Source organism: Chinchilla lanigera, unplaced genomic scaffold (assembly GCF_000276665.1).
Source record: "Chinchilla lanigera isolate Chin_1 unplaced genomic scaffold, ChiLan1.0 scaffold00152, whole genome shotgun sequence".
In the NCBI taxonomy this organism is placed as follows: Eukaryota; Metazoa; Chordata; class Mammalia; order Rodentia; family Chinchillidae; genus Chinchilla; species Chinchilla lanigera.
In genome coordinates this window covers 616,157-630,863 of record NW_004955553.1, presented here as the reverse complement: position 1 = coordinate 630,863, position 14,707 = coordinate 616,157, and the positions used below count along the sequence as shown (strand labels likewise).

At 46.3% G+C, this 14,707-nt stretch overlaps 1 long non-coding RNA gene across 1 annotated transcript in view; it reads right to left on the bottom strand.

Annotated features, from left to right (window-relative positions):
* Nucleotides 1-14,707, bottom strand: part of LOC106147399 — a 23,641-nt gene that overhangs the window by 8,014 nt on the left and 920 nt on the right. The window contains exon 2 of the long non-coding RNA XR_001232292.1: nucleotides 1,964-2,148. This is a non-coding gene — a long non-coding RNA (uncharacterized LOC106147399). The remainder of the gene's footprint in view (nucleotides 1-1,963; nucleotides 2,149-14,707) is intronic.

The window sequence follows — 14,707 nt, the reverse complement described above, 5'->3', positions numbered from 1 at the left end:
TTTTTTTTTTTTTTTTGTACCGGGAATCAAACAAGACCTTGCACTTGCCAAGCAGGCACTTACGTCCTGAGCTTTACTCTACTTTGGAAGAAATTTCCTGGCATGTCCCAAAGCGCTGAACCTCTCCCCAAACCTTCACTGATATAACAGACTCCTGAATTGGGTTATTTCGTGCCCTCTGGTGAACATGTGTCCTTCCACGTATCTAGAGCACTTGCTCTTCTTGTTAAGTCCAATTTACATGAAGCCACTGATATAGTAAATGAGTGTTTTATGGAACACCCAGACATCCGGGTCCTTTGAGAGCAGAGAGCAGAAGTACCATAACACAGGAACAAGACTGTTTACTGTTGCCTGTCCCATGAATGCAAACTGCTTCAGAGCCTCCAACATGAGGGACATTGCAAAGAATGCATTTGTCAGAGCTTGTAGCAGAATGACAACCATAGGCTATGTGTCGTTTTTTGTTGTTTGTTTGTTGTTGTTTTTTTTTTGCAGTAATGGGGTTTAAGACCATGGTCTCATGAATGCTCTAATGTTCCACTGCTGAGATATATTTCCAGGCCTAACTTGTTTTATTAAGGATATTACATAAAACTAGCAGGCACAATTGATGCTGACACTTGATTAAGTTTGTAGAAGTTCACTGACGCCTGCCATGATTCATCTGGCTTTGTAGGGGTTGGACAGTACAAAAGATAAAGACCATCACCCTTGCATCCCGGAAGCCTTTGAGACACTCGTCACTGACATTCCTCCCAGTGTGCAATAGAGTTTGGTATTTACTGTCTTGGTCAGGTGAGGGGAATGGTGGTTGTCAGCTTTAAGATGTCTAGTTGACCTTTTCTACCACAATAGAACTTCCTATAAGAAAGCACTTATTAGCAAAGCATGCCTGTAATCCCAGCACTTGGGAGGCTGAGGCAGGAAGACTACCAGCTGAAGGCCAGTCTTGACTATGTGGCAAGACCCCTGTCTCAAAAAAAAGAAAAAGCACTTAGTTCATAGGCCAAGGAAGCTTCTAAGTATGGTAATTCTTTTTTTTTTTTTTTTTTTATCTTTTTGAGACAGGGTTTCATATACAGTTCAGGCTGGCCTTGAACTCACTTTGTAGCACAGGTTGGCCTTGAATTTGCAGTGATCCTCTGGCCTCAGCCTCCCAAGTGCTAGGATTATAGGTGTGTGCCAACATGCCTGGCTAGTATAGTAATTCTGATAAGACATTGGTGAACTGTGTAAATGACCACAGGTTGAATCTGTGACTCAGTGAAGTCACTGTGAGATGACCCTGGGCTGAAATTGTTTGTTGCTTGACCTCATCTTCCTGTAGTCTAGCAAGGAAGCCATAGTAGCACTTGGTGTCCCTGGATACCATTGCCAATTTGGACCCTGCCCAATTTTTGAGATATCTGGATATTCCCTTTCCTAATGTACAATTACTAGAGTTAGTAGCCTAACTTCTAACAAAGGGGACCAGACTAGATCTGAGGAACCTCAGGGCTCAGGAAAATCCTCCAAGGCTCCTGAACCCAGCCATACAGATATCACATTCCCACATCTCAGGTCCTACCCTTTCTGCATTAAGACCCTGACCTTGGTAGGAAACCTGTCAAGGCTGAGAATTGGAAGTTCTACCTCTCTTAAACTTAGATATAGTACTGAACCTGCTTTCCAGCATGATTGTCTTCCAGCTCCAGGAGACAAGGACCTCCCTGCCAAAGAGCTCCTCTGTCTTTTGTACTCTGCTCTGAATTGGTGATTAATCCACTTGGACCTGCCATTTTCCAATGACACTCCAAGGGCTTTCAGAGATAGCTTCTCGATTCCACAGTCCTTATAATTACTGTCTCTGCTATACTGCTCACATGCCAAAAATATTGCAAAAGCCAATACATCCCCTTTCAGCTGTAAGCTGTCAGAAAAATTACATTAATACCACATGCCCAAGAGTATTAGTTCTTACCCTACAATCCATGAACTCAGGCAGGTCATCCAACTCCGGAATCCCTCCTTCCAGCCTGCTTCTCCTGGTACCAACTGTCTTAAGCCAGGTTCCCTACGACAATGTTTCGCAAAGTGTGGTCCCTGGACCAGTGGCGTCTCCTTCACCTGAGAACTTGCTAGAGATGCAGAGTCTTGGGTTCTTCCCTAGACCAACGGAAACAGAAGTTCTGGATGAGAGGTGATTGTGTGTGTCCTCTGAGTGATTCTGTGCATGCTACACATTGAGAGCCATGACCCTAAAAGTGGAGCCTGGAGATAGGAATTCTTATGAAAATTATTTGTTTGTTTGTTTGTTTTGCAGTACCGGGGACTGAACCTAGGGACTTGCACATACTAGGCATGTGCTCTACCACTAAGCTACATCCCCAGACCTTGCAAGTGATTTCTTCAAGATATTCTCAGGAGGAAGGTAAAGGAAGTCAGGCAAGCAGAATAAGGCAGGCAAAGAAGCTAGACAAAGATATGAATGCTGCTGAAGTTCTGCCTCAGCCCTAGGGAGTTCTGGAACATTAATGGTACCAGGGAGTTGTCACCACTGGAGGCCATAAGGCCGTCTTGGTGCACCTGTACCCATCAGCCTCTGGCTAAGGCATGCCCTGCCAAGGAGGGTGGAGGAAAGTCTCTAGGCATTTCCAGTGAGGCTGCTCCAGGTGGCCATGGGCAATTCTCTAAGGAAGGGCAGCTGTGACCTGTCAGAAGTCAGCACTTGCAACCCATGGGGGAGGGGTCAAGTCCTGGGAAAGGGGATCTGAATGGGGCACCAGCAGCACATACCATGAAGCCCCAGAGCCTAAGACTTCTCTTCAAAGTACCAAAACACAGGGAGGCAGCGGAGGGTAATAGAAAATGCAGTGGAAAAAATTAGAGAACTGGCACTTAAGCCCCAGGAGCAAAAAATGACAGGTGTGTAGCCCTGTATTTGGCTTTGGTTCCCTCATTTATAACATGGGGCTAATACCACTCTCCTGCGGTCATGAATGTCAAATTAGATAATATATATAAAAAAGCATTGTAAACTTTAAGTCATAAAGGAATATTACATAGTTTATGTTTTCTGTTGAGTAGAAAAGGAATCACAATTTAACTTGGGTGATAGGATTTATTCTAAAGATAGAATTGCTGGGGCATAGGGCTGAGCATTTTTATCTTAACTAGATATTGCCAAATTGCTTCTAAAATGATTACATCAATGTTCACTCCCACCAGCAGCGGCATATAAGGGCTCCATTGCCTTATGACCTGGCCAGTTCTCTCTCATTTATTCTGGCCAGTCTAATGAATGTGAAGGAGCTGTGTGTAAGGGAACACACATTCCAGTACATTCTTTCCAGTCTTCTCTGGCCAGAGATAAAATTGAGGATAAGTCAGATGCACCTCATTAAGGGAATGAATGAATAAATTGTAATGTATTCAAACAGTGGATTGCTATGTAACAGTTACAAGGGATGAGCTCATTTATAATACCTATGCATACATATACATGACAGCATTGAGTGGAAAATATAAGCTCTACAACACTGTGTAGCATATTATGCCTTTATTTTTAAAAACACGTAAAACAGACCATGATTTATAGATGCACACATCTGTAACAAAAATACGAAAAATATGCACTGAATAAATACCAAACTTGGGATACTAGTTCGTTATGGGGAAGGAAGGGAATAGCCTTGGAAAGGGAAATGCAAAAGGCCTTAACCTTATCTCTAAATTTTATTCTTCAATAAAAGAGAGAGCAGTCACTTAAAATTTACAAAAAATGCTTAACATTTGCCCATCTGGCATAGCAGACGCACATCTTCTCACATTCCTGATACTTTACTTTTCAGACACATAATTATTGTTCTAATTGCTCAGGGCAAATTTCTTTAGCTGAGGACTGAGGGTGTGGTGGCTACCTCTCATCATTTTGCAACACTGTGTTTGGCCCTGGTGTGCACACCAGTGAAAAAAATAGCCATGAACTTCACCCTCATGGAATGTAAGGCCTCAAAAGGGAGACACATCAAAATTGTGGTGAGCACTAAGATGGAAAATGCCAGGGTGAGGTGATGAAGAAAATTAAGGCGGGTACGTTTCAATCAGGACATTGGGAGATAGAATTTCAGTGAGACCTGCGGGTTAGCAGGAGGTGACCAATGGGGATTAAGGATAGCAGACCTGATTCCTGAATTGGAAATGATATGAAAGAAGCCCCCAGGCAGAAGCATATGTCTTCAGGGAACTGCAAGGACACTAAGGGACAGCTGCACAGGGAGCCTCAGGAAGCAGGATATGAATAGCAAGAGGTGAGACCGGAAAGGTTCACAGGGCAGGATCAGGCAGGGACTGACAAGCCCTATAAGGATGTTTGTGAGTTTTTTAAAAAAATTTATGAGTAATAAGGTATCTTTACAAGTTTTTTTAATCTATGAGTAATGAAAAATCTTCACAATTTGTGCTTTAACTTTTACACTATAGACATTATTAAGTATGTCTAAAATCAGAACAGGACAATGAAACCTTGTATGCCTTGCTTCAACATGGCCAGGCTCTCCTTTCCCTGGCCACCTGTTATTATTTTGAAGAAAATCCAATATACCACATCATTTCACACATCAATATTACTGTATATACCTCTGCAAGAGAAGGACTCTCAGGCAGGAGAAAAAAAATAACCAAAATATAACATTACACCTACAGAATAATTATTTCAGAATTGCATCAAATAGTGAAGAGTTTTAAGCAAGGGAATCCCATAATGCAATTTACTTTTAAAATACAATCCTGGCTGCTCTGTGCAAAATGGACCAGAGAAATGGAGGCAGAGTATGGAAGCCGTGAAAGAGGCCCAAGCAGGACTGAGAGGCCGGGCCGGGCCATGGCAGAGGAGAAGGGGGAGGTACAGGTGCTGAGTCTATTTTGGACATAGAAGCAAGACCTGGTGATGAGTGGAAGGAGGACGAAATAGGGGAGACACCAAGGATGGCCCTTAGGCTCTGGTGCAGAGCTTTGTGGGGAGTGAAAGTGCTGTCTCCTAAGACCAAGAACTCTGGGTAGGCAGGATTGAATGTGGGAAAGAAAAGAGCACAGGAAGAGTCTAGCTTTCTGTATCTCCTTCAGCTCCTATGGAGTTTAGCTTTCTGTATCTTCTGAGCTTCTCAGAGGGTCATGAAGAGCTTCCTGCCTCCTCTCTGGCCTCTACCACTCCTGCTCCTCTTCTCCCTCCTGGCTACAACTGCATGTTTGCAGCATGTCCTGGGAGAAGGAGGCCCAAGTTACAGGTCTGGGGAAGAAAGCAGCCACTCAGCTTTCCAGAAAGGCCACAAACCATCTGCAGGCAGCAAGGGAGTCAGTCTTATCTGAGGAGTGAGTTTTCTCCTCTCATGCCCACAAGATTCTCCTGTTACCTCGGAAATGTTTTCACATGATGAGAATGGAAGGAAAGGTGCTGACCTTTCCAGGCATGAAGGCAACCATGGTGATACAACACCATCAATCTGGGATCGATACCAGAGAGAACAGAGAAGAGGTAACGACTATACCCAAGGCACTGCAAACCCACAGGGAGCCTCTGGGTAAATCGGAATGTCCCCTCTAGGTACAGGTAGCCCCCAGGCACACAGTTTTGACAGTGGCCAGAATCTTTGCACGAATGAAAACAGGTGTTATTTTCCAGAGTGTTTCAGGCCCTTGTCCAGCTGTCCTTGGGCATCAAAAATGACCAAAGCAATCATTTGAAGAAGGCCAAGACTTTGTTCTTGCCCCTGGTAGCTTTTAACTGGCTGGTGAGATGAGAAGCACAGTGCAACAATTGGATGATTATACACCTGGGCTTGTCTCTGTGTGTGTGCTCCAGGAGGAGAGACCAAGGCAAGAACCAAATGGATTTGGAATGCAATAGTCAGGGAAAGTTTCTTCAATGCACATCTGAGCAGTGCCTCTAGGGCATGTCCCAAATGAGGCCACTTCTTCTTCTCCGGGAGGATAAAGCCATATCAAAGTAGCCTGAAAGTCAAGGGAAGAGGACGTTTTAGAAGGTTGCAGCTCCCAGCCATAGCTAATGCTGCTGAGAAGCCCTGAGCATGAAGGCTGAGAGAAGACCTTTCTGGGAGTGTTCAGAGCAATGACTCACAAGTCAGAGTGCCAGGGGTCTGGAGAGGAGGCTATGTAAAGAAACGCAGGCACAGCCTGTTTTGCATGAACTCAAGAAATCTGGCAGGAAAAGTTAGTTGAGAAGTGAGGTGAGGCCTGAAGAGCTAAAAGGGTCAGGTGAAGCCTTTTCAAGTTGGGAAGTATCTGCTTCTATTTAAAGGTGTTCTGAAAAGAGTTAGTGAAAAGAAAAAGGCTGAATGGGCCAGAGAAGATCAAGCACAGAGTGGGGAAGGATCCCTTGGGAACAGGAAATTGTCTTACCTGAGAGAAGAGTAGCATCGGATTTCTAAGCCTAGAAAGATGTAAGGATGGCTGCAAGGGTACAAGTGACAAGGAAATGGGCCTTCCAACGGTTAGCCTTAAAGATTTCAAGTACAGACAAGGTGAGAATGGACTAAACTGCTTTTCTCAAAATGGAATGTACATATACATCACCCAGGGCTCTTGTTAAAATATAAATCTTGATTCGGTGGATCTGGGGTGAGACCCGAGAGCTGTATTTCTAATATTATGAGCGCGGCATCCAGCTACCAAGAGCCTGAAGTGTGGGAACAGAGAACAAGAAAGAGAGGAAATGATCAAAAACCTGATGGAAAGAGGAAAAGAAGGTTCCTCTTCTCAGGAAGAGAATGAAGGTTCAGATTCCAAAGTAAAAGAACTCGCTAAGCAGGATAAGGAGGAGAAAGGCCAACACAGAGACACATCTGGTGAAATTTCAGAACAAGAAGGTGAGACATTCTCTGCAGAGACAGCAAATAGGTTGTCTGCAGAGCTATAATAATAAAACTGAGCCAGGTATAGTGACACATGCCTGTAATCCCAGCACTATGAGAGGCTGAGGCAGAAGGATGGCAAATTCAAGTTTAGCCTGAACAACACAGCAAGTTTGTGTGACCCTCTCTCAGAATAAAACATTTAAAAATACTGCGGATGTAGTTCACTGAGGCGGCCTTGGGTTCAGTTTCTAGTACTATGAAAAAAATGAATAAATAAAATTGGTCTCATCCGATCTATCAGAAATGCAGAGCCTCCATAATCTTCAGTGTTTTTGAACCTAGGTTTTCTATACCCAGCCAAACTGTCACGCCAATGAGTGCTACTCTAACACAAAGCAGAACTTTTTAGGTGATAGTCTTATGGGTTATCAGGGCTGCTTCTCAGATCACCTTTCAATGAGTCTCCCTCCATAATTGCAATCTGAAATTTGAGAAAAGCACGGTGATAAATGTAACATGAATATGTATATCTGATTTTCTGACCTTACCTAGAAGTTAGGGTTTGAATGATACATAGAAAATATGAGGTACTAGAAGAGTAGGTCATGCCATCACAAGAGGAAGGGCCGGTGGTAGAGACTTGGAACCAACAGGAGAGACAGGCTCCTCAGTATTGAAGAGCCTGCCCCTCCTGCATGGAGAAGGGGAAGCAGGCATAATTCTGTCCTTTAGTAGAATCTTTAGGAAAATTCACTTTGGTTGTCAGGAAGGTGAAAACAAGAGGCAAGGAATGAGATTCGGCAGAAGGTAGAAAAAACAGACTAGAGAGAGATTGGTATGGGCATGGGTGAGTGCTTATAAGGATTTGGAATAAGATAATAGGGAGAGAGCAGCCTGAGATGACATGTGTAAGGACACTTCGTGTGAGGGAAACAGCATTTTGTAGGAATCCTGCAACTTTCTGAGTTTACAGGAATCATGGAGATTTTTGTCCTACTTAGGATAGAAATAAAAGGGAAAAGAAGAAAGCCACCCCCAATGTTCTCCAGTAAATGTGCTTGTCGTGTTCAGCAGACCACTAGCTGGCAGGGCTGAGCTAGCCATGGGCAGACCCAAGGGAGGCACATCCAAGACAGAGACTCATTCATACAAGAGTCTGAGGCCAAAGGAGAGAGAGAAACTTGAAGAGACGTTGAGCCTAGATGGCAAACCTTTTAGAGATGAGTGTCCAAATTGCAACCTGAAGCCCACTTATTTGTCAGAAAGTCCCAATACTGCAATTAAGCCTGAATACTGAGGTTTTACATTAGAAAAAAAACAATTCATACATTAACATATTTTGTCTTAAAAGAAAAACAACACACATGCCATAGGTTCACCACCATTGACCTAGAGCCACCATGACAAAGAAGAGGGGAGAGGTGGTGTGAGTCCAAGCAAAGGAAGGACCAAATCCAGAGAGGTCTGTTTAGGGTCACAGAGTGGACTTGGAGTCTACAAGGCCTGAGGAAGGTTGTTCAAACAGACCAGGGTGGTGTTTCTATGCCCAAGAGAGAGTTGTTCGTTGTGCCACTTTTTAGATTATATAGACTCCTGCTAGGTATGGTTGTCAGCCAGGTAACAGCCAGGTAAAGGGAAATCAAGGCAGCCTCACAACACTGAAATGCTATCCTCCAACAGCTTCAGGCAAGTATGGAAGGACTGCCTGATGCTTCTACCAAAGGTCTATAGGATAACTAGTATTTTGGGTAAAGAGCTATATAGTTAATCTTTAACATTTGCAGGTCATAGGGTCTCTGTAATAACTACTTAACTCTGCCATCACAGTGTGAAATAACCACAAACGTGACCACAGCTTATATACAAATGAATTGGCTTGGTTGTATTTCAATAAAACTTTATTCATTAAAAATATCCTATCCCAAACAGTGATGGATGTGGATCCTACAATGTAAAAGGGATCGTATTTTACATGTCCTGACTTTTACAAATTCTGTAAAGCTGTATAAAACGCCCTTTTCAGAATCCAGTGAGTCGGCCTACCTCCTTCAGAGCATCACTCAGAATGAGTATATGGTGCTCAACTGATAAGAAGTAGCCTCTTGTCTAAAGCTCGTGCTTCCATGCAATTTATCGAGCTCACAAAACCTGGCTCTTAGAAATTAAATTAATGCATTTGGTTATATATATTACAGATACTAGTCAAACATTGGGTTAACTTTTAAGGATTAGTGAGTGTTTGCTGTAAATCCAAGTACTGGGAAACACACCTCTGAGGTGTAAATAGCTTCATTTGCAAGGTCAGTGTAGGCAAAGACACAGTAATGAAATCAAAAGGCTGTTCACACTCGACATATGCATTCATGTACTGCTTTTATTGCATTGAACAAGTATTCAGGACAGAAGAGGACAGGCAAAATGTCCCTGCCTTCAGGGTGCTTGCAGTCCAATGAAAGGAGGCAAGTAGTAAATAAACTAAGACTAAAATGTAGCCAGGCATGGAGGCTCACACCTCGTAGGAGGCCAAGGCAGGAAGATTGCAAGTTCAAGCTCAGCCTGGGCAACATGGCAAGACCTGTCTCAAAATAAAAAATAAAAGGGCTGGGGATGTAGCTCAGCCCAAAAGCTTTGAGTTCAATCCAAAATACTACACAAAAAAGGAGTAAAATCAATAGTGCAGTATATCACATAGTAATAAAAGTGCTAAAAGGGTAGGAATGGGGGATAGAGGAATGCACGCGTGCATGCGGAGAGTATGCATATGCACTTTCATGTACACATGTGCTGGGAAGTCACAGGGGACACACAGCAGTACGTGCTGGTGGAGGGCCCAGACAGCAGCTATGATAGCTCAGCACCTCTGCTATACAAGTGCTGAGTGCCGTGAACCTCTCCCCACTGGCAACTACTCTTTCAAAGTGATTGGCAGGGAGGCCTCACTTGTCAGGTACCATTTAAACAGATGCAACAGAGGTGAGAGAGTGAGCCATGTGGACATCTGGAGGGAGGGCATTTCATGCACAGAAATCAGTAAGAGCAAACCCAGGCGCAGGCCTGTGTGTGGTGTGCTTACGAAAGAGCAAAGAGGTCAGTTCAGCTGGCCTGGAAAGCGCCTGATCAAAGGCACTCGCCCTCTGAGGTGTGAGAACCTGGCTCCGATGACCGTGAAGGGCAGATCCACAAGTTTCCTCTTGTACTAAGCAGATTAAATAAGCCTTGTTCCAGTTTGAGTTCATCGAGTTCATCGCTCTGTGATTTTGAATGGCCCTAGATGATTCTAAATCCTTGTCCAATTCAAAGATCAATGTCTCATCCTCCCAGAGGCAGGCTTCTCTATGGTGCTTATGTGCTTTACAGTAGACACACTAAAGACACTTGTGAATAAAATGACTCCTACTTTTATTTCTGATACCACCACAAGGTACACAATCTCTCAACCAACTTCCTCCTTCCTGGCCTTTTCTGTGAGATGTTTCTAGCGCCCTCTCCTGTCTGGCAATAGCACTGTGTATTCCCCTAGACTCCTGGGCACTCGTCCGTCACGGTCTGTGTCTGTGGCTCAGAATGGTTAAAATAAATCCACATATAGAACATTCCCATCTTTCCTAGATCACTCACTTCCTGTCCCAGTCTAGGCTGCATTTAGCAGTTTTATTGTTTAAAAATGCTGTCTCCTGGGGTCTCTTAACTTCTATTCTCTCCAACTTGCACCTGGCTCCCCATTAGCACGTCAGTGAGCATTTCAGCACCAGTATTGGTGGTTTGAGGATATTCTCCTATCTCTGTCTCTTTTCCTCCTTCCTAGGAAAACGGGAGGACACAAGCAGGAGGAAGCATTGAGTCAGACCCCAGTTCTTTGGGGTATGTGCCCAATTAGATCCCAGGGCTTCGAAGCCAGAAACCAAAGCCATGGTGGTTTGCACTCCTCAAGAGAAGCCACAGGTACAGACTATAGGTAGTGCAGGCTTGCAGTCCAGCCACGCACATGCACCACAGTCCTAGGCCCATTCTTACAAGGGAACGAAAGTTAATTTTAAGGGTAATTGTAAGGGCAGATGAGAATTGCACAAAATCCATAAATTGAAGCTCTTGGCCTTTGGGAGGTGATTAGGTTCAGATGAGGCCACGAAGGAGCCTCCATGATGGAAGAGGAGGAGACTACAGGTTGTTCTGCCCTCACCTCTTCACACCAAGCAGAGAGCCCTTAGCAGCAGCTAAAATGGCTACCACCTTGGCCTTGGACTTTCCAGTCTGCAAGACTGAGAAATAAATGTGTGTGTTGCCAAAGCCACCTGTCCATGGTATTTCACTATAAACGCCAGATTTAAGACAGGGATCCAAAGCCCCTCTCTCTCCAGTGGAGATAAACTATGTCTTTTCTATTTTTTTTTTTTATGTCTTTTCTATCTATTCTTCTCCTTTTCTCTCTCCATCTTCAGCAGAGAACAAAAAGAGACAAGAACACTATTAATGATTTACCAGAAGTCTGGGTTTCTGGTAAATCCTGATATGTCAACTGCACTTGATTAAAGCAAACACCTAGCAGGTTAGTGACCCATGCTCCTCGGTGGGCAGTGGAGGCATGATCTTGGGTGCTGTACAGTCCTTCAGTGGCTCCTCTCTGGCACGGGTTCCCATGATCTTCTTCCTGGCTGCCATGAACTAAGCACCTTTGCTCCACCACACCCTTCTGCCGTCATGTTTATGCCTTGGAGTGAGCTGACCATGGACCAAAACCACAAGCAAGCTGAACTGTGCTTTCTTTAAATTGTGGGTGCTGGGTGTTGTCTCAGCCATGAGCAAAGCTAATACGTGAGGCAAGTTGACTCTTGAATTTCCTCTAGGTGATGTAGAGGTACCTCTGCTGAAGTCCTCCTCTGTGGGACCCCTGCCCAGTGCCACCCACAGCGGCCGGAACACAACCCAGGAAGAGTAGCCTTGTACCAGGAAAGAGATGCCAGAATGGTGGCAGCGAGAGAAAGCCACAGGTGTATCTGTGTATGTGCTCCAAAACCCACAGTGCAAAGGCCAAGCCAGCCCAGAGCTACCCTGGCCTCTCATTTTCCTTCAAGATGGAATTGTATCCAACCCTTTCACACGCTCTTTCTGCCTTCTCACCTCTAGCAAAAAAAAGTCACTGGAGTGGGCTTCTTGGCTGTGGGTGGCACCAACCAGCATGGGCAACAGGGCACAGTGGCTAAGGGAGAGGGGGGCAAAGAGTAGAAGCGCATACCTCTGCCTGCAGTGTCACTGCCGCCTAGCGGGTCCCTGCTGGTCCCTGCCGCCAACCCCATGCTGGGAGAGGATGCAGCCTGATCCTGTAATTGAACACTCTGTCCTAGCTACTGTTACATCCCAGATTGAAAACAGAAAAAAATACACAGTAACCACATTGAAAAGCTGACTCTGCCCCGCCTACCCCTTGCTTTGTGTGCATGGAATGGGGGCAGAGGCCTGTTTGATGCCAGAGGATGGAGGGTTAAGGAGACCGTGGCCTTCTGTGATACTGAGCAGCCCCCGCTCGCTGCCCTGGGCTGTGTCTTCTCGCTGCTTGACTGGGGTGTGGGGTGACACACTTCCCGCTCCAAAGACAAAGTCTGCAGTAACACTTTCTCCATGACTTGGCGTAGTCCTATTTGGGTTTGTGTGGATGTTTTCCTAGGAGAAGCGTAATGTTTTATGCTCACATCCGCTTGGAAAGCAAGGAGACAAAGCAGACCAGCCCAGTCTGCCTTCCCTTTTGAAAAGCAGTGTGTTGCCTGACTCCACTCCCTGCTGCTAACCTTACGGGGTCAAATAGGAAGAAGGGTCTTCCAGGAGATACTGACCCTGGACATGGAGACGAATGGGATCTCAATGAGTGAAAGGACCCCCATCCTATCCTCAGAGCACTCCAGGAGAGCTGAATGCATGATTCACACAGGAAGGGCAGGGCTGCAACAGGGAAGTGGCACAGAGACAAAAAAGCTGTACAGCGCCTCCTGATGGGGCACCCACGGTAAATGCACGGTTTGCTACCTTCTGATCATGCTACTTGTGGCAGAAATGAGGTCACTAGTGTCTGTAAGTGATTTTGGCAGGAGCGAACCCCTCTCGAAGTGACATGTTCCTTGTACAGTCTCCTCCTGGGCCAGCAAAACTCTAAGAAGCAAATTCCCCTCCTGAATGTGCAGACTGAGGCCCAGAGAGCCTGAATCTTCCTCTCCACCCCAGATGGCTGGAGACAGATTTGCTGTAAGAGCTCTGGAGGGTCCCCTCCCCTCCAACCTGCTGGCACTAAAGAGGACAGGCAACAGGCCAAGAAACCTCCCCTTTCTCCATTCCCTGTTCTGTTCTCTATCCTGGCTTTTGGGGACAAAGCTCTCAGAAGATTTGTAGGACTGCACATGGGTGTTGAATGGGCCTGCTCTTAGGAAAGGAACAAATGCTGCTTGGGTTCCAGGAGCATCCAGCTCAGACAGGGAATTGGACACGAGCAGGGAGGAATCCACTGTGATTTCAGACATCTGTATCCACATGAACTCCCAGCCTCTGAGCAGAGATTCAGCCTCTCTGCCGGTCTCTTGCTGGCTGAGGAGAAAATCCTGGCGAATCTGGCTCTCAGGCCCCCTCTGTGAGCGAGCTGTGCAACAGCACCCTGAAGACCAACTGTGCCTGACAGGCTGGGAAGGGCCTGAACTCTGAGCTGGGCGTTCAGAGGAGGTAGGGGTGTGCGAGGTCCCATCTGGCCATCTCTAAACACTTGGGAGTGGTTTGGCCACCTAGGGGAGGAGAGCTGCTTAGCTGGCCCCCAGTGCCCTTCCAGCGGCAGATCAGCCAGCCACAGAGGTTTCAGCCTGCCATGAAGCTCAGGCCACCAGCAGAAAAGTCGCAAAATATTGTTTGAATTAGGTCGCTGAACAGGCTGAGGAAAGGAAGGGTAGCTTTTCATCCATTGTCAGAAAAGGCCCGCAGCTCTTTCTTCTGGAATATTTGCGGCGGCTGTGTTCCTTAGGCAGCAATCGGAAAGGGAGCCCTGGGGGACAGCAGAGCCCGACAGAGCTCCCAAAGTCGGTAAGGGAGGGCTTCAAACTTCAAAGGCCAGAAAGAGGGGCAGCAGGGGTCAGAGGCAAGCTGTACAGGGCTGCTAGGAGGTGAGAGGAGAGAAATCTGGGGGGAAATGAACTTTTCAATGGAAGAAAACGTTTTAGTAAGTAAATAACGTATGTCTTTATGCCAACACTGTCACAAAACGTGATTTTTCATATTTTCAGGGAAAGGAGGGGGTACAGAAAGTCAAAGGCACCTGGTTCAGCCTGGGAAAGTTTAACTGGGTTCAGCCCACGGGCGCTCAGCTCCTGACCTCTGCTCACTCCCCTGGGCTCCTGGAAGGAAACCTCCAATCTCTGGCCTTACCTATTTATTCATTTATTGTCTCTCCTGCTCGTGTCTCCCTTAGAAGAAGAAAGAAAAAAGGGATGAATGGGCCATGGCACCGACTTCACTCGAGCCTCCCCTTGGTCTTGCTCTGTGCCCTGAGCAACTCCAGACTTGCGAGAGTCTGACCTGAGAAGGGGAAACTGGAACCAGCCCCGTTTTCCAAACCTTCCTCTCTCCGCAGCCAGTCACTCAAGTCGAGGAGCATGTTGGCGGTTCCAGGCTTCCCTGAGGCCTTCGTGTGAGGGGTGCCTGGTGGAGGAAGGCAAGGGCGGCGAGAAAGCCGAGGCGCCCCCCGCCCCCAGCGCGCACACAGGAGCTACGCTGCCGGCTCTGCTGCCCCCCGGCGGGTTCCGGCGACTCTGGGCGCCCGTGGCCGCGCACACGGATTCTCGGTCTGCGGGGCTCGCTCCCGGGCCTGGCTCCGGGCCGCCGCC